Genomic DNA, 25665 nt, shown 5'->3' on the forward strand with positions numbered 1-25665 from the left:
GATATTCACAAATATAAACAATGATCCAAGCAACTGTGCTGATGATGGATAGTCATTCAGTCTCCAAGTCTGTCAGGAAGGTGCTATAAAGTCACAGTCATAGAGATGTACAGCACGGAAACAGACCCTTCGGTCCAACTCGTCCATGCTGACCAGATATCCCAACCTAATCTAACCCACTTGCCAGCACTTTGCCCATATCCCTCCAAACCCTTTCTATTCATATACCCATCCAAATGCCTTTTAAATGTTGCAATTGTACCAGCCTCCACCACTTCCTCTGGCAGCTCATTCCACACATGCACCACCCTCTGTGTGAAAACGTTGCCCCTTAGGTCCCTTTTATAGCTTTCTCCTCTCACCCTAAACCTATGCCCTCTAGTCCGACTCCCCGATCCCAGGAAAAAGACTTTGTCTATTTATCCTATCCATGCCCCTCATAATTTTATAAACCTCTATATGGTCAGCCCTCAGCCTCCGATGCTCCAGGGAAAACAGCCCCAGCCATTCAGCCTCTCCCTATAGCTCAAATTCTCCAACCTTGGCAACATCCTTGTAAATCTTTTCTGAATCCTTTCAAGTTTCACATCATCTTTCTGATAGGAAGGAGACCAGAATTGCATGCAATATTCCAAAAGTGGCCTAACCAATGTCCTATACAGCCGCAACATGACCTCCCAGCTCCTGTACTCAATACTCTGACCAATAAAGAAAAGCATACCAACCGCCTTCTTCACTATCCTATCTACCTGCAACTCCATTTTCAAAGAGCTATGAACCTGCACTCCAAAGTCTCTTTGTTCAGCAACACTCCCCAGGACCTTACCATTAAAGGTATAAGTCCTGCTAAGATTTGCTTTTCCAAAGTGCAGCACCTCGCTTTCTGAAGATTTAGAAGATTCAACTTTGTAAATGGTTTTGCTTGAAAAACCATAAGGCTCACTGATCTATAATTCCTTGGGTGATAGCTACTGCCATTCTTGAACAAGGCCACAACATTTGCAATCCTCCAGTGCTCTGGTACTAAACCTGTAGACAATGACGACTAAAGATCCTCGGATAAATCCCATCCGGCTCATGATAAATGGACTTGGAGAATCCAGCATGTAGCTAATCAGCATTTCTGCTGGGATACAAGGCCCACCTGATTCGCATTGCCATCGATGTGGACTTTGAGCATGGAGAAATCTAAAGGAAGCCAAGGATTGGTTTGTAGGATTTCCTAAAATATCTCTGAAGTTCACAGGTTCAAATTTTACTGCAAGAATGACAGAAATAGAGAGAGTGAGAGAGCAGAAAGACACGGGCAGCAAGTTTACCACAGAATGCAAATGGGAATGTCAGTTCGGATTGAAGAGATCACACCTCTGGGTATGTAATCTCGGCTGGAAGCGTTGCTTCCTTTTGGCTAAAGAGATGAATCTCTAATTCATCCCTTTCTGTCATTGTGATGTTGGCATGACTGACATTTTTGTGACTGAGATTGAGAGATATTTGTTAAGAGACATTTGAGAGGGTGTTAAGGAATATGGGGCTGAGGTGAGTGAATGCAGGTACAGTGCAGATCAGACAAGACTCAGGCAAAGCAGGTTCAAGAGACTGCATGGTCTACTTTTGTTGAACTTTTCTTACATTTATACTTACATTTAGAATACAAGAGCAGAGTGTGGAGATGTACTGCTGAGACTGTATAAGGTACTGGTCAGACCACATTTGGAATATTGTGAGCAATTTTGGGCCCTGTATCTAAGGAAGGGTGTGCTGGTGTTGGAGGGGGTCCAGAGGGGATTCATAAGAATGATCCTGGGAATGAGGGGCTTGTCATATGAGGAGCAGTTGAAGACTCTGGGACTGGATGGAGTTTAGAAGGATGAGGAGGATTTTGATTGAACTTACAGAATCCCAATAGGCCTGGATAAACTGCACTTTGAGAAGATGTTCCACTAACAGAAGAGACTAGGATCTGAGGGCACAGTCTCAGAGTGAACTTCAGAATTCTTTAAAACTAAAATGAGGGGGAGTTTCTTCAGCCAGAGGGTTGGGGTGATTCTGTGGAATTCATTGCCATAGAAGGCAGTGGAGTCCGAATCATTGAGTGCATTTAAGACAGAGATAGACAGGTTCTTGATTGGCAAAAGGATCAAGGATTACAGGGAAGAGGCAGGAGAATGGGGTTGAGAAACATCAGAGCTGAAAATGTGTTGCTGGAAAAGCGCAGCAGGTCAGGTGGCCTTATCTTCACCATGGACATCCAGTCCCTGTACAACTCCATCCCCCATCACAAAGGACTCAAAGCCCTCCGCTTCTTCCTTTCCCGCCGTACCAACCAGTACCCTTCCACTGACACCCTCCTTCGACTGACTGAACTGGTCCTCACCCTGAACAACTTCTCTTTCCAATCCTCCCACTTCCTCCAAACCAAAGGAGTAGCCATGGGCACCCGTATGGGCCCCAGTTATGCCTGCCTCTTCGTAGGATATGTGGAACAGCCCATCTTCTGCAGCTACACTGGCCCCACCTCCCACCTTTTCCTCCGCTACATCGATGACTGTATCGGCGCTGCCTCGTGCTCCCACGAGGAGGTTGAACAGTTCATCCACTTTACCAACACATTCCACCCCGACCTCAAATTCACCTGGAACGTCTCAGACTCCTCCCTCCCCTTCCGAGACCTCTCCATTTCTATCTCGTGCGACCGAATCAAGATGGACATTCACTATAAACCGACCGACTCCCACAGCTACCTAGACTACACCTCCTCCCACCCTGCCCCCTGTAAAAACGCCATCCCATATTTCCAATTCCTTCATCTCTGCCGCATCTGCTCCCAGGAGGACCAGTTCCACAACCGTACAACCCAGATGGCCTCCTTCTTCAAAGACTGCAATTTCGCCCCAGTCGTGATCGACGATGCCCTCCACCGCATCTCCTCCACTTCCCGCTCCTCCGCTCTTGAGCCCCGCCCCTCCGCTCTTGAGCCCCGCCCCTCCAACCGCCACCAGGACAGAACCCCACTGGTCCTCACCTACCACCCCACCAACCTCCACATACAGCGTATCATCTGCTGTCATTTCCGCCACCTCCAAACGGACCCCACCACCAGGGATATATTTCCCTCCCCTCCCCTATCAGCGTTCCGAAAAGACCACTACCTCCATGACTCCCTCGTCAGGTCCACACCCCCCACCAACCCAACCTCCACTCCCGGCACCTTCCCCTGCAACCGCAAGAAATGCAAAACTTGCGCCCACACCTCCCCCCTTACTTCCCTCCAAGGCCCCAAAGGATCCTTCCATATCCGCCACAAATTCACCTGCACCTCCACACACATCATCTATTGCATCCGCTGCACCCGAATCTGGCCTCCTCTATATTGGGGAGACAGGCCACCTACTTGTGGAACGTTTCAGAGAACACCCGGACCAACCAACCCAACCACCCCGTGGCTCAACACTTCAACTCCCCCACCCACCCCACCAAGGACATGCAGGTCCTTGGACTCCTCCATCGCCAGACCATAGCAACACGACGGCTGGAGGAAGAGCGCCTTATCTTCCGCCTAGGAACCCTCCAACCACAAGGGATGAACTCAGATTTCTCCAGTTTCCTCATTTCCCCTCCCCACACCTTGTCTCAGTCAAATCCCTCGAACTCAGCACCACCTTCCTATCCTGCAATCTTCTTCCTGACCTCTCCGCCCCCACCCCACTCCGGCCTATCACCCTCATCTTGACCTCCTTCCACCTATCGCATTTCCAACGCCCCTCCCTCAAGTCCCTCCTCCCTACCTTTTATCTTAGCCTTCTGGACACACTTTCCTCATTCCTGAAGAAGGGCTCATGCCCGAAACGTCGATTCTCCTGTTGCTTGGATGCTGCCTGACCTGCTGCGCTTTTCCAGCAACACATTTTCAGCTCTGATCTCCAGCATCTGCTGTCCTCACTTTCTCCTTGAGAAACATCAGAGCCATGATCGAATGGCAGAGCGGACTCAATGGGCCAAATGGCCTCATCCTGCTCCTTTATTTTGTGATCTTATGATCTTATGTAGCACCTTTCCCGACGTGTCAAAACACACTGAAGCCAATGAGGTAACTTCGTGGTGTTGTTCTCATTGTTCAGTGATAGTTTGGACACTGGGTAGCCAAGCTACATACAGCAGGTTCTGCAAAGCAGAAATGTGGCAATGAATAAATAATCTGCTTGTCGGGATGTTGCTTTTGGGATTAAAGCAAATTCTGCGGATGCTGGAAATATGAAACAAGACCCAGCTGGTCTATCAGCATCTGTGGAGAGAGAAACAGAGTAAATGCTTTGGGTCTAGCATTACTTTTCTTCAGGACGGTTCTGTAGAAGTACCATACCGGAGTCGAAATGTTTCAGTCTCCGTTTCTCCCTCCACACGCGCTTTCGGACTAATTCCGTTGGGATGGCATCCTCGAGTGATCCAGGACAGGGATCATGGTGAGTTATTGCTGGGACATCACATCTGCCGAGCTGGTGGCCTTTAATGAATGTCTTCCCAAAGTGTGCCCTCTGTGACCTCTGACCCCACACAGCAGCTGTAGGTGAGAGTCCTCTATGGGAATGGGATGAGAGTCCTCTGTGGGAAAGGGATTGCCTCATGGTATTATCACTGGACTATTAATCCAGAGATCTGTGTAAAGCTGTGGGGACCTGGGTTCAAATCCTGCCACTAAATTGAGTGGAAGTCTAGAATTGTGACTAATAATAGTCAGGAGAAATGTAGCTCAATAGGGTGGGGGAAATAGGTCTGGATGGGATACTCTTCAGAGGGTCAGTGTGGACTTAGTTAGCCAAATGGCCTGCTTCCACAGGGATTCAGTAATGCTCTTTAGGGAAAGGAATCTGCCATCCTTACCTGGCGTGGCCTACATGTGACTCTGGTTGGCTCTCAACTGCTGCCTAAGCAATGAATGCTGGTCCAGGCAGTGATGTCCACACAAGCTAAAAAAGACCAGAAGAGCTGATATAATTGAATCTGTGTGGCCGTCCTCTGATTCCTACCCAGCTGTAGAATGAGGAAGTGGCCCTCACACCTATGACTGGTGGACAGCCTCCCCATCAGAGTGGGGGAACTCACAAACTCTTAACATTTGTCTGTACCTGTGTTTTTGCTTTTGCTGTTGACCTTATATTTACGAATCTGTGCTACTTAACTCTGTGATCTGCCTGTATTGCTCACAAGACGAAGCTTCTCACTGTGCCTCGGTACACGTGACAATAAATTCAATTCAATTCCATTCAATTCAATTCAAGTTATTCCTTGGCTTGACATGATAGAGGTGGCTCTATGCTGGCTATTTCACTTTCCCTGTAAAATATGGCAAAGAGTTGCTGAGGAAAATGCTGAATAGTCATGAACGACTTCTCCCAATATGCAGCGTGAAACTTCATTTCAAGAACTAATGCTAAAACACCGCAGAGATTGGAAATATGGAATGAAAAAAATGCTGAAAACACACACTAACGGTATCAGCAACTGTAATGAGAGAGAGAGAGCAGATAAAGAGAAGGTTGGAGATACCTTTCTCAGCAGTTTGCTTGAAGACTGCCTCAAAGGCCCTGATTCTCAGCTAACATTGAGTGAAGTACTGAGGAGTTATGGATGGGGATGAGCACAGATTGCGACAATACATTTCACAGGGCATTGTGGTGCTGTGCCTGAAGCTTTTTTATCGTGGAGGACACATGCTCAGTGGTGGGCATAACATTGATTCAGATTAGATTAATTAGTACTGTCACCTGTGCTGAGAGATGGTAAAAAATACTGTTCATAGAATCCCGACAGTGTGGAAACAGGCCATTGGGTCCTATACGTCTACACGGACCCTCCGAAGAGGAACCCACCCAGACCCATTTCCCCACCCCGTTACTCTACATTTACCCCTGACCAATGTACCTAACCTACACATCCCTGAACACTATGGGCAATGTAGCATGGCCAATTCACCTAACCTGTACATCTTTGGACAGTGGGAGGAAACCGGAGCACCCGGAAGAAATCCACGCAGACACGGGGGAGAGTGCGCAAACTCCACACAGACACTCACCCAAGATTGGAATCAAACCAGGTCCCTGGTGCTGTGAGGCAGCAGTGCTAACCACTGAGCCACCATGCCGCCCAAACACTTTGTAAGTACTATACGGGCAGCTGAGATATCGAGATAGTTGGATAGTTTGGAGCTGTCTGAGAGTGCCTTTGTGAATCAAACTGTGCTCAAATGTATGATTAATGTGGGGTACAGGTTGTTCTAGCTCTGCAGAGTGTGTGGGCTTGATGGAGAAAGCCTACTCTCTTTCCTCCAACCCTCTTGCTCACAACATTCAGTAAAGCAATTGGGGCGGGGCACTGCACTGAAGACCCCCTGACATGAGATGTAAACAATGCCCACGGGAACAGTCAGACACTCACTGAAAATGGAATTGGATAAACATTTGAAGGGTGAAGTTGAACAGCTATTAGGGTAGATCCAGGCAGTGAAGTACAATGTCAGTTGTGACTCTTTCAGAGAGCTAGAATGCACATGATTGACCAAAAGGCCTCCTTCTCTGTTGTACTGGTCTATGAGGGTGTAAGGGAAGGATAGCACCTCTCCCAGGGATGCTCAACGCAGGGCTTCCTCCCGGTAGTGGTCCACACCTTCACCCTACATTCTCTTATAGACCAGACCAGACCCTCCAAAAATATTTTAAGAAGTGAACCGAGACCCTAAACCTTTTCTTATTTTAAAGGTAGATGTGAAGTACCATGTTCCAGATGCAATGGGATTTGGCAAACTTTTCAATGTTAAGCAAAACATAACTTATTTAAATGCTATAGTTAAAATACAAACAAAAAAGAGGAATTTGTTATAGCTTAACACTGGAAAAGTGAACCGAATAATAGATACAGTAACTGTTACTAATTAACTGTTCCAATATAGTAACATCCCATAAACACACCTCTTGGCAAAAAAGGCAAATTCAGACACAGATTCTTGTATGCAGTTCTTTAATCCAGAAACATTGAGAGAAAATTCAGGGAGAGTAGCAGCCAGGATAAGCTGAAACTTCCAAATCTTTTGCAATCCCAAACATGTGTTACGCGACTGAAAAAGCCAAAACCCAGAGTTGACCACACCCATTCAGGCTGTTTCTATTGTTCCAACTTTAAAAAACTAACAAGTCCTCACAAGTTGTTTACTTAAGTCGTCTTGGAGTAGCCAGTTAAGCACCTCTGCCTTACACCCTCTCTTCAAAGAAAAACCCAGGACAGCTTTGTTGCAGTCCCCAAGAAGGAGTTGTTAGCAACCATGCACTTTGACAGTCAGGACAAACCAGTTGAGGGTCTTCTAGTCTTGCTGACTCAAGGACTACCTGTGCGTGATCAGAATAATGGAAGGTCCAATGGTCTTGAAGACGAGTCAGCCTACCAAAACATAGAAGACATCCTGGTCTCTGCCTGCAATCACACTTATCTGCAGCCGTCTAAGTTCTGGACCATCATAGGCGACAAGTGAGTCAGGAATGAGGAATGCAATCAACTCCCACTGAGCAGGAAAGATCCAGGAGCTAGAATCCCAGCTCAGGTCAGTGCTGGTCAAGCAGCTTACTTTGTGGGCTAAAGTAAGACAAAGGTGTTTCCGTTCTCCAATTGTATAAGCAGGAGGGAACTTGCCAATCTGGGGTGATAATCAAAAAGGATTCTCACTCTTTAGCCCTTAAAATCTTTGCTTGAAACCTTCTGAATAGTTTTCCCACAATATCTCAACCAGGGTATGTTGCCCGAGAAAAAGTAGTTGAGCAATAACTGATGTGGTAGACAGCTGCAGCAGATACACCAGGTATAGAACATGGAGATCCACACCATATCTGATGGACTAATTTAAGTCAGCCCAGAGAACTCTGAGAGCCTTTGGAAGTTAATGCAGAAATTCACCTGTCTTGATGAATTCATGATGGTCCCATGAAGGTGTGCTCATGAGGGTCTCTGGGTAATACAGAGTCCCTGACACATTCCCAGTCAGCAGTGGAATTAAACAGTTCACAACAACACCCCTTACAGCAAGTATTCCTCTGATGCTGTCTGTGATGGTGATCCTGGCATTGAAATCAGGTATCACAAGCATCAGACACTGCTCAGGGTGAGACAACACCAGGTAAGAAATCCAAACAAACAGTGTGCTTTCCTGCATACTTGAGGGTCTGGTTCGGATGCAATTTACGGTGGACCTATTCTCTAATGCAACTTCAGCCTCAGGCTCAGCACAGAGCAAGCTGAAGGAGCATAGCATAACAACCTGCTCCAGGAAAGCCCCCTCACGAGCCTGCGGTTTCTGTCCACAACCAGAACCTGCCAGCACTGGATATGCTCACTTGGCAGCACATTCTCCAGAGCTGTTCAAATTGATAATGAGATGAAAGCAAGAATTGCCAAAGTTAGCGTTACCTTTGGCAGGCTTTAAGTGACAGTCTGAGAATGACGAGGAAAACGTCTGCCTACCCCATTGAAAGTTGACAATGCATTGCTTAGCCCACAGTGCTCCAGGCATGTGAGGTTTGAATTGTGTGCCAGTGGCGTGCCAAGTACAGGTTCCAGATGCCAATTAGGGTGACAACTTAAATAGGATGATAGAAATTGCTGTCACAGTCTTCCCAGAGTTGTGGCCTTAACTCTCTGTCTTGCGTAGGTCTGCCATCACTGAAAAATCCGAAAGGAGTTGGGGTTTCCCAATCCAAGTGGACTGCAGCAGTTCAGGAAGGTGGCTGAGAACCACGTTCTCAAGTCTAATCAAGCACAAACATCAAATATTTACTTTCCCAGCGATGCACTCATCCCATGAACTACTGAAGAGTCCTTCCTTTTATATTCAATGCTGCTATCTGTAAAACATAGGCCAATTCTCCTTTTTTGCCTTTATTTTTCCCTAAGTATTTTCCCTCTGCCCGTTATCCCAAAATGGCCAATTGAATGTTCTGCTAACTAACATCCGTACAGGACTAAGCAAGACAAACCATTGCCTGATTCGAGGTCAATATATGGCCGTGTCTGTTCGTCATTTCCCACAGGAGAAAAGAAACAAGTGGGCCCTTTTGTGGCACAGTGTCCCTACCCAGGAACTGAGGCCCAGCTTCAAGTCTCACATGCTCCAGAGGGGTATAATACCATCTCTGAACAGGTTGGCTGAAAAAATATGTTGACTAATTATAAAACACACAAATCACTTGCACAATGATAGTGTAAATAGATTTGATCATGCGCCATTTTTAATTAAAACAATCTTCCTTTCAGTTACATATGATCTGTTGTAATGTGGTTTACAGGCTGGACTATAATTATCTAAATTGAAATAAGGCTCCCTTTAGATTGAATTCATTTTTTGTTTTCTATAAAGGGCACACGAGTTATCGTTTGAAGCTTTATTGACTTCCTGAATCGAATAGGATTGCAGTTAATGGGGATTTAATGAGAGAGAATCGATGTGAATTATCATTCAGTGACATCTGTCTGGAATCTCTCTTTGCTCCTTTAGCTTCAATTAACGTGGCACTTTCTTGATGATCACAACATCACATTGTGGTGATTCGCCTGCACTCTATAGGGTGTGCTTGCTGAGGCTGTTGGGCATAATAACGTCTGTTCAGGAAAGAGATATGAAGCAAAAGGCAGGAAGATCAAGTTGAGGGTCAGATCTGATTCAAAGAATTACATTGTAACTCAGTAGAGGAGCAGGTCTGAGGGATTGAATAACTTTATTCTGTTCAAAGTGTTTCTCCACTACTGGAGTCTTCATACAGAAACTTCCTAATTTACTGGAGTCTTCCTACATAATTGAAGAGCTTTCCCACATTTCTGGAATCTTTCCACATTACTGAAGGCTCCCGACATTGTTGAAGAAGCTTACACAACTGGGCTCTACCTATACTGCTGGAGTCTTTTCACCTGCACTGACAATACAGGTGGGTATGACAGAATGGAACAAGCTATGAGAATTTAATTTTATTGAGGAGTATCCTATGACTAGTCATCAACAGTTCAGAAATTAAACCACCATTTCATTATCATGGTATATATTGTTATTACTGAGGAATATAAACTTCCCAGCCTGGCTCCAGTATTAGAGCTACAAAGAGATTGATCAACTTCCTCATATTGCTCTGCATGTCACACAGCAGTTGCACAGACCAGATCTGGCAGGAGGATCATTGTTGGAATCGCTACAGCCTGCTGAGCCCCAATCACACCAGCAGCCAATAGCTTCTACATTCTAGCAATCGAGGCAATATACCTCCATGCAACAACAACAACAACAACAATGAGAAGCGAGAGAATTGTTAGACTCCATTAACACTTGGTAACAAATACTGGATTAGTGGTGCTGGAAGAGCACAGCAGTTCAGGCAGCATCCAACGAGCAGCGAAATCGACGTTTCGGGCAAAAGCCCTTCATCAGGAATCAAAGACAACCCAGGACAATATGAAAGCTCTTTGACCCAGAAACTAGCCACTCTCTGACACACCGTGCTATCTCATTCACTGTTACAAAAAGCCATCGGGGGGGGGGGGGGGGGGCGGGGGTGGTGGGGGGGTGGAAGGTGCTTCGTTATTTATTTTGGTGCATATATTATATCTTTGATTTGCTTCAGAGGATGTGCAGTTTCAACTAAACCTGTTTGAATTATAACCCAGCGCCGTGTGGGTTTTGATTATCTCCTCCCATGTCCAATACTGGCAACTCTACATCATTTGTAAGATTGCAACAGATATTACTGACAGTGATTTTAATGCATGTTAGTGCTTTTCCAGCGCTGTACTTTTTGCCATTAATTTTCTGCTCAGCCATTGGCAATTGTCTGGAGAACAAGGCCAGCACATGAGGCCGTCACAATGTTGCTTAAGAATTGCCTTAAGGGTTGATTTGCTTTTAAAGTTGTCTCCTCATCAGAGATCCAGCTTCGAAAGTCAAGTGACTGTCAAGTGATTTCTGAGGCTTGATAAAGTTCACCAGCTACACACTCATCTTTCAATTTCAAACATCCCTTCAAAAACATGAATCGATGTTTGCTACCATTGAATCTCTTTGGCTTTTGCTGGTCTGGTCCCCTCAACAACATCTCAGTTGAGCAGAGGGAGGGGTTTGAACCTGGTCTCACTGTATTGCCAAATTCCTTTCCTTTACTTGTTCACTGGATGTGGATATCACTGAGAAAGCCAAATGGTTGTTGAGAAGAGTCAACTGCATTGCTTGAGTCAACTATTTTTAAACTGGGTGAGTGCAAGAGATATCTGTCTCTGAACTATGAACCAAATATAAAATCACACAACACCAGATTATAGTGCAACAGGTTTGTTTGGAAGCACTAGCTTTCTGAGCGCTGTTCCAGTCTTATACTCCATGGCCACCTGATAAAGGAGCGGCACTCTGAAAGCTCGTCCTTCCAAATAAACCTGTTAGACTATAACCTGATGTTATGTGATTTTTTTTAACTTTGTCCACCCCACTCCAACATCGGCATCTCCAAATTGTGAAACAAATAGGACGGATTTAGTAACGGATTTGTCATCACCATTATGATGTTAAAGACAATGGATTTATCATCAACCACTCTCCATGAATTGATTGACTCAGCAGGTTAGCTTACTTAAAACAGTAAAATACATTATAAGTTATGAAGCAGAAATCACAGCAAGCTGACAGATTTCTATTGTGCTTGGAGTTTGCAAACTCAAAGCAGACTGACAATCTGCAACAATGCATAAACATAGCATGTTATAGTTAAAAGGAAACTGTCTTAACTTCAATGTACATGCAAAACAACCATTGCTGAAATGAGCTTTCAAACCTTAGATTTTAAAAAATTAATTAATTAAATATAAGTTACGCCAGCTGCTATGGTGGGACTTGAACCTGTGCCCTCAGAGCGTTATCAATGCAATACAGCAGAGGAACAGGGCCTTTAGCCCACCAAGCCTGTGCTCAATCTAACCCTTATTTAGACCTGCTTCGTATTGCCCACATGTCCCTTTCATCGCTTCCCGTTCATGTGTCTATCAAGGTACACTTTAAACATTGGTAAAGTGCCTTGTTCCACCACCTTCAATGGCAGTGCTTTCCAGGCACCCACCATCCTGTATGTGAATAAATTTCACCACATTTCACCCCTAAACCTTCCCCATCTCACCTTGAACTTGTGCCCTCTTGTAGTTGACCTTTTGACCCTGAGGGAAAAAAAGCTCTGATGATCCACCTTATCTAAGTTTTGTAGATCTCCAACAGGTCACCCCTCAGCCTCTGTCTTTCCAGTTGAAAACAATCCCAGTTTAGTCAACCTCTCTCGTAACTAAAACCCTCCAGACTGGGCAACATCCTGGTAAATCTTCTTTGTACCCACACCTGGATCCCTGGAACACCATACAACTGACTCCTCAATAATTATTCTCTGCGAGCGCCCACATAACAAAGGCAAAAAGAGAAACATCACAGTTTGCAAAGTATTGTACCTCGGCAATTCATTACCCACTAATACAGCGTTCCTTTAATGGTTATTGCTTCTCCGATGCATGGCAAACTTACTAGAAACTCATAAAAACTTCCTGAAGGGTTTATTGATTTTACAGAAGGAAACTGAATGGCTGATAATTAGAAAGGTTTTAGATGGCAATAATATGGAAAACAGAATCAGCAGGGGATCTGTAGCAATCCAGATGCAAAATTCTTCACAATAAAACAGTCAACATTAACGCAGCTTGCATGAAACACTGCAGAGTGTGGGGAACGGAGACACAATGAAGGAGGTACAAATGGATTCAGATTAGCTACACTGTAAGAATTTCAGTTAGTTTTCCAGAGTACGGGAAATTTGAATCCATTGATTTCTACACAGTGTCCATTGAGTGAAATATCTCTGCTTGCTGCAATTGTTACAGTGCTGTTGCCAAGCACGTACAGCCTGTTCCACTTCCACTAAAGAAATCTCGGTCTGTGTTATATAAGGGTCTGAAAGGTTTAAAGCTAGACTGAATGCAGCCAGCACCTCCCACTGTGATGATGTTATGGGAACTTGGTGAGCTTAAAGAAGGAGCTCAGAGGAGACAGACTTGGTGCTGGTGTGCTCCATTGAATCTTGGCCATTTCCGTCTGTTTGGAGAATCAATGGCCTTGTGGTAATATTGAATTAATAATCCAGAGGTCCACCCTAATGATCAGGGGTTCAAGTCCCACAACCGCAGATGGCGGAATTTGAAGGCAGTTAATAAATCTAGAATCGAAAGCTAGTTTAATGAGGTAATTGGGGATTCCATCTGGTTCACTTGAGGAAAGGAAAGCTGCTATCCTTACCTGGTCTGGCCTTCATGTAACTCCAGCCTCAAAGTAATAAGGTTAACTCTTTAATGCCCTTCAAAGTGACCCAGCAAGCCACACAGTTCAAAGGCAATTAGGGATGGCCAATAATGCTGGCGTTGTCAATGGCATCCATGAAAGGATTTCAAACATGAAAGTAGTTGCAGAAATACAATGCAATTGGCTTCACGTTGTTCCCTCAATAAGACGATTGTAGTTAGACCAGAAAGTTGGCTATCTCTCTCCATGCAAAGCCACTTTGAGCGAGAAGGAAGCTACACATATACACAGTCTTAAAGCCATTCCACAAATTCCTTTTCTTGAGATCCGCGACCAACCTGACTTTCCCAGTCCACCTACAGATCAAAGTCTCCCCATGATTATTGTAATGATGCCTTTCCGACAAGCCTTTCCCAGCTCCTGAGTCACTTTCTGCTCACATCCTAATTACTGCCAGGAGGCCTGTTCATAACTCCCACCAGGGTCCTTTTGGAAGGCAAAGGTTTCAGGTGAGAGGGGAAAGAATTAAAATGGACCAGAAGAGCAACTTTTTCAGATACACAACAGTGCATGTCTGGAATGAGCTGCCAGAGGAAGTGGTAGAGGCTGGTATGCTTACACTCTTTAAAAGACATTCTGACAAGTACTTAAAGATTTCGAGGGATGTGGGCCAAATCCAGGCAAATGAGGCTGGTTAAGTTTCGGAAACTCAGTCAGCATGGATGAGTTGGATGAAGGGTCTGTTTCTGTGCTGTATGACTCTGTGACTCAAGGTGTGCAAGGGGGTATAGATGCCAGGGTGGTGTGTATGTAGAGTGGGCAGCTGGGACATGGAGTTAAGGTGGGTGAGTGATGGGGTGATGCTGGTGCATTAAGAAACAGAGTCTGAGGGAATGTTGGCATGGAATGATGTCAGGGAAGGTGAGGCGGAGAATAAATTTGCAGAGGAGCACTGGGAGAGGGAGCACCATGTCTGAGGATGGGTAGGGAGAGATCAGGAGTTCAGTGGAGGGGAATTGCAAATGACGAGAGTGCTCAGTGGTTAGCACTGCTGCCTCATAATGCCAGGGGCCCAGGTTCAATTCCCTCCTTGGGTGACTATCTGTGTGGAATTTGCACATTCTTCTTGTGTCTGTGTGAGTGCCCTCCTGATGCTCTGGTTTCTTCCCACAGTCTAAAGTTGTGCAGTTTGGGTGGATTGGCCAGGGGAAAAACTGGAATTTGGTGGTGAGTCTGGGTGGGATGCTTTTCGGAGATTGGTGTGGATTCAATGGACTGAATGGCCTGCTTCCACACTGGAGGGATTCTGTTATGTTGATGAATGGGCTCAGCAGGCCAGGCAGCATCTGAAGAAGGGCTTACGCCCGAAATGTCGATCCTCCTGCTCCTCGGATGCTGCCTGGCCTGCTGTGTTTTTCCAGCACCACAGTTTTCAACTCTGGTCTCCAGCATCTGCAGTCCTCACTTTCTCCTGATGAGTGGGTGGGTCAATTTAAAAATGCATTTTCATTCGTCTAACTTTCACAGGTGACGACCTACTGTTGATAAGTCAGTGAAGACCGTCCAAAGTCTCAAACACTATCTCCACATTGGGTCCTTTTTAGAACGTTATGGATAGTTGCCCAATGAAAGTTTCAACTTTTCCAGCGATTGCTATGTAGCCATTGTGTCGGGTCCCTCAAGGGATCTTGACATGAATTTTTCAGTCTCCAGAAACCTGACACTCTGGGTCACCGCGGTGTCAATGAGGTATGTTGGAATGCTTTCGAACATAGAACATAGAACATTTCAGCGCAGTACAGGCCCTTCGGCCCTTGAAGTTGTGCCAACCTGTGGAACCAATCTGAAGCCTATTGAACCTACACTATTCCATTCTCATCCATATGCCTAACCAATGACCACGTAAATGCCCTTAAACATGGCGAGTCTACTACTGTTGCAAGCAATGCGTTTCACACCCCTACTACTCACCGAGTAAAGAAACCACCTTGGACATCTGTCCTATATCTATCACTCTTCAATTTAAAGCTATGTTACGTCATGCTAGGCATCAAGAAAAAATGCTTTCACTGTCCACCCTATCATACCCTCTGATTATCTTACATGTCTGAATTAAGTCACCTCTCAACCTTATTCTCTCTAATGAAAACCGCCTCAAGTCCCTTGGCCTTTCCTCATAAGATGTTTCCTCCATAACAGGCAACATTCCAATAAATTTCCTCTGAACCCTTTTCAAAGCTTCCACATCCTTCCTATATTGCAGTGACCAGAACTATATGCAATACTCCAAGAGCAGCCACACCAGAGTTTTGTGCAACTGCAACATGGCATCATCCCTCTACCAAGAAAAACCAACACACTCTATGCTTTCTTAACAACCCTATTAACTTGGGTGGCAACTTCCAGGGATCTATGTACGGACACCGAGATCTCTCTGTTCATCTATACTACCAAGAATCTTACCATTAGCCCAGTACTCCTTCTTCCTGTTGCTCCTTCCAAAATGAATCACCTCAGACTTTTCCACATTAAAGTCCATTTGTCACCTCTCAGCCAAGCCCTGCAGCTTAACTATGCCTTTCTGTAACCTGCAACATCCTTCAGCACTGTCTACAACTCCACTAACTTTAGTGTCATCCACAAGTTTATTAACCCATCCTTCTCTACCCTCATCCAAGTCATTTATAAAAATGACAAACAGCAGTGGCCCCAAATCAGATCCTTGCGGTACACCACTAATAACTAAACTCCAGGATGAACATTTCCCATCAATTACCATCCTCTGAATTCTTTCAGCTAGCCAATTTCTAAACCATTATCCAAACTGCTAAAACACCCTCAATCCCATGCCTCCATATTTTGTGCAATAGCCTACCATGGGGAACCTTATCAAATGCCTTACTGAAATCCATATAAACCGCATCAACTGCTTTACCCTCATCCACCTGTTTGGTCACCTTCTCAAAGAACTCATTAAGGCTTGTGAGGCACGACCCACCTTCACAAAACCGTGTTGACTATCACTGATCAACTTAATCCTTTCTAAATGATTATAAATCCGATCTTTTATAACCCTTTCTAACACTTTACCCACAACTGAAGTAAGGCTCACTGGTCTATAATTACCAGGATTGTGTCTACTCCTCTTCTTGGACAAAGGGATAACATTTGCTATCCTCCAGTCTTCTGGCACTATTGCCATAGACAATGATGACATAAAGATCAAAGCCAAAGGCTCTGCAATCTCCTCCCTGGCTTCCCAGAGAATCCTAGAATGAATCCCATCCAGCCCAGGGGACTTATCTATTTTCACAGTTTCCAACTTTACTGAGTCAAGGTGAGCAAATAAGAGCAGCTTGCCATTGTTTTAAAGGAGCTTATCTATTGAAGACCACTATTCTTTAGAGGGAAGGAAATGCTGGCGAAACTCAGCAGGTTTGGCACTGGCAGCATCTGTGAAGAGATAAACAGAGTTAATATTTCAAAGTCTGTTAATAAAGACTATTAAAGACACTTTAAAGACTTATCTTGAACAGGGTGTAAGTCAACATTTGACACATCTATTCTTCAATATATTTGAAAGTGGTTTGTTGATATTCATTTGAATGATTTCACATTCAAGAGGCTAATGGAAGTGTTGATCCCAACACCTGAGGGATTAAAAACTGTCGTGAGGACAGAGGTCCTTCTATTTATAGTTCTCGATCACACATTCCCTGTCACTTCCTGCTCGTGAGAGATGCTGGTTTGTGAGAGGTGATACATTTCAATGTGATTCATGCAAAACAGAAAGAGAAGCAAACTTAATTTGCCATGTGAGCATGTTATTTTCTGACTAAACAGCTCAGGATCAACTCACCAAAGTCCTGACAGAGTACAGCAAAGAGTTTATAGACTTCCTCCTCGCAAGAGTGATCCTGGAAATTAAGAGAGGAACAGCAACAGGGAAATATCCTGGGAAACATAGCCCTGCACCCCGCACAATCAGGGAAACCAGGGATTCCTCACTGAATTGTGGTTCCGGGCTACTTCTGGTGAACTCCTGCATTCCCTGGAGTGGACACCATACATGGGGGCGTTGCTGGGACTGAGTGCTACTGGGTTGACAAACAGCTTCTGTATTGGGGATATCATCCCACTTGGGGGCTGTAAGGAATAACCTGAGCCACTCAAGAGCTTCAAGGGGAAAGATTTAAAAGGGACCTAAGGGGTAACCTTTTCACACAGATGATGGTGCGTGTATGGAATGAGCTGCCAGAGGAAGTGGTGGGGGCTGGTACAATTGCAACATTTAAAAGGCATCTGGATGAGTATACGAATAGGAAGGGTTTAGAGGGATATGGGCCAAGAGCTGGCAAATGGGACTAGATTAATTTAGGATATCTGGTTGGCATGGACGAGTTGGACCGAAGGATCTGTTTTCTTGGTGTACATCTCTTTGACCCAATGTCTCTCTGAGGGGCTTCCCAACCCTCACTCTGGCACCCTCTTGTTCCTCACATAAGTGTAGAATGCCCTGGGGTTTTCTTTAATCCTGTCTTTCCAAATGCATGTATATCTTATCTCTCACAATCAGCCCACAAAGCAGAAGTGGGCTCTTCTCAATATTTCAGTCACAGGTGAAAGCCTGGTTCTGTGTTAAATTCCTGACATTAGTACTCAGAATCACTCCTATTTGATCCTTGCTGAATTGGTCTTGTGTTTTATGAAGAAAACTAGAGTTGGTTAGATTAGATTTCCTACAGTGTGGAAACAGGCCCTTCAGCCCAACAAGTTCACACCAACCCTCCAAAGAGTAACCCATCCCACTCTGACTAACGCTCCTAACAGAATGGGCAAGTTAGCATGATTAATCCACCTGACCTGCACATCTTTGGACTGTGGGAGGAAATTGGAGCACTCGGAGGAAACCCACACAGACACAAGGAGAACATGTAAACTCCACACAGATAGTCGCCTGAGGCTGGAACTGAACCCAGGTCCCTGCTGCTGTGAGGCAGCAGTGCTGACCACTGAGCCACCATGCCACCCATCTCTGGAAATGCATTGCTAGTGTCTCTATCTCTGAGCCAGGAGGTCTGGGTTCAAGTCCCAACCTGCTCTAGAGATGTGTCATATCATCTCTGAGCAGGTTACTAAGCAGATATCTGTAATGGAAAATTAACTGATCAAGCAACTTGAATGATTTGAGCAACATCCATCCATCAGGCCCACCAGACATTCCAAAACTCTTTACGGTCAATGAAGCTTTTTTCTGGCTCTGTTAGTATCGTCTGCAATTAAAAAACATAGGAACAGCCCTCAAACCTGTTCTACCATTTAATGAAAGTTGTAGCCTAACTTCACATACCTGCATCTCTTAATAGTTTTGTTTATTAAAGAAAAAATATCCTTCTTAGATTTAAAATTAACAATTGATTTGACATCCACTGCAGCTTGTGGAAGAAAGTTCCAAACCACTTCCACCCTTTGTGTGTCGATGTTCGTAGAATCCCCACAGTGTGGAAACAGTCCATTCAGCCTAAGTAGTCCCAGAAGACTGGAGGGTAACAAATGTTGTGCCCTTATTCAAGAAGGACTGCAAGGAAAAACTTAGGAACTCTGGACCAGTAACCCAACATCTGTGGTGGGTACATTACGTGAAATGATTGTGAGGGATAAGATATACATGCATTTGGAAAGACAGGATTAAAAAAAAACCCGAAGGAACAAGAGGATGCCAGAGTGAGGGTTGGGCCGAACAGGGATAGTAGCGGGAACTTGTGCCTGGAGTCGGAGGAAGACTTTGTGTCAGTATTCACTTCAGAGAGACGTTTGTGAGGACAGTGTGAAACAGGTTGATATGCTCGAACAGGTTGATGTTAAGAAGGAGGATGTGCTGAAAATTTTGAGAATCATAAGGACAGATAAATCCCCTGGGCCAGATGGGATATACCCTCGGTTACTACAGGAAGTGAGGGAAGAGTTTGCTATACCTTTGATGGTGATGATTGCATCCTCACTGTCCACTACAGTAGTGCCAGATGATTGGAGGGTGGCAAATGTTATTCCCTTGTCCAAGAAAGGGAATAGGGATCATCCTGGGAATCACAGATCAGTCAGTCTTACATCAGTGGTAGACAAAGTATTAGACAGGATTCTGAGAAACAGAATTTATGATGACTGATTAGAGATAGTCAGCAAGGCTTTGTGAGGGGCAGGTCATGCCTCACAAACCTTATTGAATTATTTGAGGATGTGATAAAACACATCGATGAAGATAGAGCAGTAGATGTAGTGTATATGGATTTTAGCAAGGCTCTTGATAAGATTTCCTCATGGTAAGCTTATTCAGAAGGTAAAGCAGCATAGGATACAGGGAATCCTGTCTGTCTGGATACAGAATTGGTTGACCCATAGAAGACAGAAGGTGGTGGTAGATGGAACGTATTTAGCCTGGAGCTCGGTACCAGTAGAGATCAGGTCTGGGCCCTCTGCTCTTTGTTATTTATATAAATGACTTGGATGAGGAAGTGGAAGGGTGGGTTAGTAAGTTTGCCGATGACACAAATTTTGGTGGCGTTGTGGATAGTGTGGACGGCTATTGTACGTTGCAGTGGGGCATTGACGCTATGCACAGCCGGGCTGAGAAGTGGCAGATGGAGTTCAACCTGGGAAAGTGTGGAGTGGTTTATTTTGGAAGGTCAAAATTGAATGCAGACCAGAGGGTTAAAGGCAGTATTCTTAGCAGTGTTGAAGGAACAGAGGGATCTTGGGGTTCGTGTCGGTAGATCCATTAAAGTTGCCACCCAAGTTGTTAGAGTTGTTAAGAAGGCATACGTGTGTTGGCTTTCATTAGCAGGGGGATTGAGTTGCAGAGCTGCAAGGTTATGCTGCACCTCTATAGAATCCTGGTTAGACTACACTTGGGGTACTGTGTTCAGTTCTGGTTGCCTCATTACAGGAAAGATGTGGACACTTTACAGAGGGTGCAGAGGAAATTTCCCAGGATGCTGCCTGGACTGGAGGGCGTGTCTTATGAAGAAAGGTTGAGGGAACTAGGGTTTTTTTCATTGGAGCGAAGAAGGCTGGAGGTGATTTGATAGAGGTGTACAAGACGATGAGGGACATAGATAGAGTGGATAGCCAGAGATGTTTTCCCAGGGCAGAAATATTTATCATGAAGAGATATATTTTTAAGGTGATTAGAGGAAGATATAGGGGAGATGTCAGAGGTACACATAGAGTGGTGGGTGTGTGGAATGCACTGCCAGCAATGGTAGTAGAGTCAGGTACATTAGGGACATTTAAGTGACTATTGGATAGGCACATGGAAGTTAGTACAATGAAGGGTATGTAGGTTAGTCTGATCTTAGAATAGGATAAAAGGTCAGCAGAACATCGAGGGCCATAGGGCCTATACTGTGCTGTAATGTTTGATGTTCTATGTTATATATTCTAAAACTTTGATCAGATCACTCTTTAACTTTCTAAATGCGAGAGAAAACAGGCCTAATTTGTATAATCTCTCGTCATAACTTAACCCCTCGAAGTCGAGGTATCATTCTCGTACTTTTTTTATTCACTCACAGGATGAGGGTGTCACTGGCTAGGACAGCATTTATTGCCCAGAGGGTGGATAAGAGTCAATCAAATTGCTGTGGGTCTGGAGTCACGTGTAGGCCAGACCAGGTAAGGATGGCAGCTTCTTTCCCTAAAAGACATTAGTGAACCAGATGGGCTTTTCCAACGATCAATTACTGTTTCATGGTTCTCATTTAACATTTAATTTCAGACTATTATTGAATTCAAATTCTACTATCTACCATGACAGGATTCCAAACCCAGATCCCCAGAACATGACCTGGGTCTCTGGATTAAAAGTCTCGTGGCAATACTATTAGGCCATCACCTCCCTCCAAGGGCAACATTAGAATTAGAATCCCTACTGTGTAGAAACAGGCCCTTCGGCCCAACAAATCCACACCAACCCTCCGAAGAGTAACCCACCCCGACCCATTCCTCTGACTAATGCACCACGCCTACACACTATAGGCAATTTAGCATGGCCAATTCACCTAGGCTGCACATTGAATTGTGGGAGGAAACCAGAGCACCCTGAAGGTACTCACACAGACTGTGTGGAGAATGTACAAACTCCACACAGACAGTTGCCCAAGTCTGGAATTGAACTCAGGTCCCACGTGCTGTGAGGCTGTAGTGCTAACCACTGAGTCACCATGCTGCCCTGATATACCCTTCCTAAGGTCTGTGTACTCAGATCTGGTCACAATAATCGAAGTTGGATTGAACCAGGGTTTTGTTGAGCTGAAACTTGCATTCCCGGCTTGGGAAACCAGGCTGCAGCTGTCAAAGCACTGAATCCTAACCATTAGATTAGTTATTGCGGCACGGCGCAATTGTGGGCGGCACGGTGGCACAGTGGTTAGCACTGCTGCCTCACAGCGCCTGAGACCCGGGTTCAATTCCCGCCTCAGGCGACTGACTGTGTGGAGTTTGCACGTTCTCCCCGTGTCTGCGTGGGTTTCCTCCGGGTGCTCCGGTTTCCTCCCACAGTCCAAAGATGTGCAGGGTCAGGTGAATTGGCCATGCTAAATTGCCCCTAGTGTTAGGTAAGGGGTAAATGTAGATGTAGGGGTATGGGTGGGTTACGCTTCGGCGGGGCGGTGTGGACTTGTTGGGCCGAAGGGCCTGTTTCCACACTGTAAGTAATCTAATCTAATTGCTTAGTTACGCTCAGAATGAAGGAGAGTGCAGGCTGCTTACATTGTTGGAAAACATTGTCTCCTAAACTTGGAGAGAACAATTACAGAATCACAGGAATGTTACAGTCCAGACGAAGGTTATTTGGCCTATCATGTGTGCTCCAGCATTTCAAATGAACAACATCACCCCCCCCGACTGCTAATTATCTGCTTTCTCCCCCTACCCTTGCATATTATTTCCACACAAATAGTTATCCATTGCTGTCTTGAAGGCTCTCATTCCCTCTCACCATTCCACTCTCAGTACCTACAAGATTAGAAAACATAGCACCATGACTTGGAGAATTTGACTTTGATGATTTTGGTTGCAAATTCAAATTGGGGTTCTGGTAGTTTGTGTACTCGATGGCATTGATCAAAATGTCTTGTTTGATTTTCATTGTACTCGTCCTCCTTCTCCCTTAGTCTTTACCAAAACCTGCTGTAAGTGTTGGCAGAGCAACAGAAAATTGAGTCCGCATTCACAACCTCCTTCTTGTCTGAAGTTCACACAGAGCCAGCCTTCTATAAAAAACTTCAGGTGTAGATGTTTTACTAGAATGTCATCAGCTGAAAACTCTTCTCTCAAATGGTGTGAGAAAGGTTAAAAGTAACGTGAATTCCTCATCGAAAGGTCATTACTGCTATTTGTGTCTAGCTTTGTGAAAATTGTGAATTTTTCCACGTTTTGCCAGGTTCTCATCCACAGATGTTATTTGTGTGTGTGCGTGTGTGCGTGTGTGCCCACATGTCTGTCTGTGTGTATGTCTGTGCAGGCATGTGTCTGAGTATTTGTGTGTGTGTATGTCTGTGTAGGCGTGTGTCTGAGTATGTGCCTGTGTTTGTGTGTGTGTGTGTGTGTCTGTGTGCATGTCTGTGTTGGCATGTGTCTGAATATGTGTCTCTGTGTGTGTGTGCGTGTATGTCTGTGTAGGCGTGTGTCTGAGTATGTGCCTTTGTGTGTGTGTGTGTCTGTGTCTGTGTGTATGTCTGTGTAGGCGTGTGTCTGAATATGTGTGTGCGTGTGTGTGTGTGTGTGTGTGTGTATGTCTGGTAGGCGTGTGTCTGAGTATGTGCCTGTGTGTGTGTGTAAGTGTCTGTGTGTATGTCTGTGTAGGCGTGTGTCTGAGTATGTGCCTGTGTGTGTGTGTGTGTGTGTCTGTGTAGGCATGTGTCTGAATATGTGTGTGTGTGTCTGTGTCTGTGTGTATGTCTGTGTAGGCGTGTGCCTGAATATGTGTATGCGTGTGTGTGTGTGTGTGTGTGTATGTCTGGTAGGTGTGTGTCTGAGTATGTGCCTGTGTTTGTGTGTGTGTGTGTGTCTGTGTGCATGTCTGTGTTGGCATGTGTCTGAATATGTGTCTCTGTGTGTGTGTGCGTGTATGTCTGTGTAGGCGTGTGTCTGAGTATGTGCCTCTGTGTGTGTGTGTGTGTGTGTGTCTGTGTCTGTGTCTGTGTGTATGTCTGTGTAGGCGTGTGTCTGAATATGTGTGTGCGTGTGTGTATGTCTGGTAGGCGTGTGTCTGAGTATGTGCCTGTGTGTGTGTGTAAGTGTCTGTGTGTATGTCTGTGTAGGCGTGTGTCTGAGTATGTGCCTGTGTGTGTGTGTGTGTGTGTCTAAGTAGGCATGTGTCTGAATATGTGTGTGTGTGTCTGTGTCTGTGTGTATGTCTGTGTAGGCGTGTGCCTGAATATGTGTATGCGTGTGTGTGTGTGTGTGTGTGTGTGTGTATGTCTGGTAGGTGTGTGTCTGAGTATGTGCCTCTGTGTGTGTCTGTATCTGTGTGTATGTCTGTGTAGGCATGTGACTGAGTATGTGCCTCTGTGTGTGTGTGTGTGTCTGTATCTGTGTGTATGTCTGTGTAGGCGTGTGACTGAGTATGTGCCTGTGTCTGTGTGTCTGGGTGTGTGTCTCTGTGCGTGTTTGTGTCTGTGTGTGAGATTATTCCTTGTTGTAACATCTTTTTGCTTCACTTTCTGCAAAAGTGTGTGAGATTTTCCTTTGAGTGAACAAACACACTGGCTTGGCATTAGGTAGTAAAGCAATGGGATGATCCATTTTTAGATTCCCAATCCTTTGGAATAATCATAGATATTCCACTTTAAGATAGTTTAGCCTTATGGGAGGACATGGTGGCTCAGTGGTCAGCACTGCTGCTTCACAACATTAGGGATCTGGGTTTGATTCCAGCCTTGGGCAACTGTCTGTGTGGAGTTTGCACATTCTGCTTATTTTTGAGTGGGTTTCCATCGGATGCGCTGGTTTCTTTGCATGGTCCAAAGATGTGCAAGTTAAGTGGATTGGCTATGCTAAATTGCCCTGGGCTGTGCAGGCTGGGTTGTTAAGTCATGGGAAATACAGGGCTGGGTCAGAGTGGGATGCTCCTTGGAGGGTCAGTGCAGGCTGAATGGCCTCTTTCCATGCTGTAAGGATTCTGATTGCCTTAGCTTCCCAGTTCATCTAATTTGTGGGTGAGTTGCAAACTGTTCGAATTAAAAGTGAATAATATGGTTTCTGGACTAAGTACAAGGTTTTTGTGACTTGCCCTGAAGTGTGGCAGCCATCTGTCACATGTCTTTTAGTTGTGTGTCCTCTTGTCCGTAGAGTTTTATACTTGATGATTGGATGAAGCCTTGGTTTAACCATGGACCTTGTTGTAAAGGCTCAAAACTCCAGCCCCCGTATCCAATTTGGTCATTGTTTTATGCCCACCAGCCAACGTTTCTACACTTTCCCATCCTCTCAGTGTCTACACTGTCAACTCTCCTCTCCCGACCCCCCCACCACAACAGCGTCCCACCCCAAAATCTTATATTTTTCAATAAAGTCACCTCTCATTCTTCTAAACTCCAGTGAGCGAAGGTTCAACCTTTCTGCCCAAAGTAACTGTTCATCCGAGCAGTCAGCTGAGTGAATGTTCTCTGAGCTGCCAAAAGTAGAATGAAAAGATGAGTTTGAGAAGGTTCATTAGGAAGAGGCATAGAGGAGATTATGGATCCAAAAAAGAGGTGCTAGATATTCCAAAGTCTCTGTTTGCAGTGAAAGGGTGAACACAGGGGAGGAAGAGCTTGAGGAGTTTTCAGAGACAATGGAGGTTGTTGTAGTGAATTAGCAGCCCATTTTACATCCTACCCATCAAGCTGAATGAAATTAGAAGTAATTCTTTTTTGTATCGTCTATTTTACACTATCAGAGAGTCGATGGGTACCCCACAGTCTATAAATATCCTCTCCATATGGCTTTATTTTGGGGTTTGGTTTAGCTCAGTTAGTTGGACGATTGGCTTATGAAGTAGTGAGTCACCAACAGTGCGGTTTCAATTCCCATTTCCACCTGAGGTTACCATGAAGGACTCTCCTTCTCAACCTCTTCCCTTGCCTCAGGTATGGTAGCCCTCAGGTTAAATCAACACTAGTCTTATCTCTCAAATGAGAGAGCAGCGCCATGCTCTGGTAAGAGGATGGTAGGGTCCTGGTGAATGTTGCTGAACAAAGAGACCTTCGAGTGCATGTTCATAGCTCCTTGAAAGTAGAGTCGCTTTCAAGGAGGTAGTTAGGATAGTGTAGAAGATAGAT

The sequence above is a fragment of the Chiloscyllium punctatum genome, chromosome 3 (assembly GCF_047496795.1).
Source record: "Chiloscyllium punctatum isolate Juve2018m chromosome 3, sChiPun1.3, whole genome shotgun sequence".
NCBI classification, from domain to species: domain Eukaryota; kingdom Metazoa; phylum Chordata; class Chondrichthyes; order Orectolobiformes; family Hemiscylliidae; genus Chiloscyllium; species Chiloscyllium punctatum.